Genomic DNA, 693 nt, shown 5'->3' on the forward strand with positions numbered 1-693 from the left:
ATGCAAATGGGCGTGGCCTATATCGGTCTCTCTTCATCATCATCATCCACTTCCACATCCACAAGTTTTCTTTGACACCTCACGGTCTCTGATATAGTCTGTTGATTGATCACCTCATGGCAGCCATCTTTTAGACTTACCACAGCCGCAGCAGTGATGTCACAGTGTACTGCAGTAGCAGCTGAGAGGGTTCAGTTTCTGACATCTGATTGGCTTAACAGCCAAAGTCCATTTCACACCTTCAAAGTCACATGACCGTGAGGGTCTTTGGTCCACCTGGTCCAGCTCTGTGAACACTGCTGTGTTGTGTTGTCATGGTAACACACCGACAACAGCAGAGAAGAAGACAGCACCTCAAAGATCACCATGTCAGGGTTCTGAGTGTGATCAGGACCTGGATCAGGTGGACCAGGTCTTGGTTCCAGAGCTCCTCATGTTTCTTCATATGAACCTCATTGTTCTGTCTTCATCCAGAATTTGTTTTCATCTGTGACGTCCTGTCACCTCCTCCTCTCTCTTCCTCGTCCTCCTCTCTCCTCCTCCTGTCACCTCCTCCTCTCTCTTCCTGCTCCTCTCTCCTCCTCCTGTCACTTCCCCCCTCCTCCTCTCTCTCTTCCTCGTCCTCCTCTCTCCTCCTCCTGTCACCTCCTCCTCTCTCTTCCTGCTCCTCTCTCCTCCTCCTGTCACTTCCCC

At 50.9% G+C, this 693-nt stretch overlaps 1 protein-coding gene across 1 annotated transcript in view; it reads left to right on the forward strand.

The window, feature by feature from the left end:
• maptb (microtubule-associated protein tau b) overlaps positions 1 to 693 on the forward strand; it is an 8997-nt gene that overhangs the window by 1025 nt on the left and 7279 nt on the right. The gene's annotated exons all lie outside the window — the stretch shown is intronic.

The sequence above is a fragment of the Seriola lalandi genome, unplaced genomic scaffold (genome assembly GCF_002814215.2).
Source record: "Seriola lalandi dorsalis isolate HSWRI2012SDOR001 ecotype SW California unplaced genomic scaffold, Sedor1 jcf7180002054405, whole genome shotgun sequence".
NCBI classification, from domain to species: Eukaryota; Metazoa; Chordata; class Actinopteri; order Carangiformes; family Carangidae; genus Seriola; species Seriola lalandi.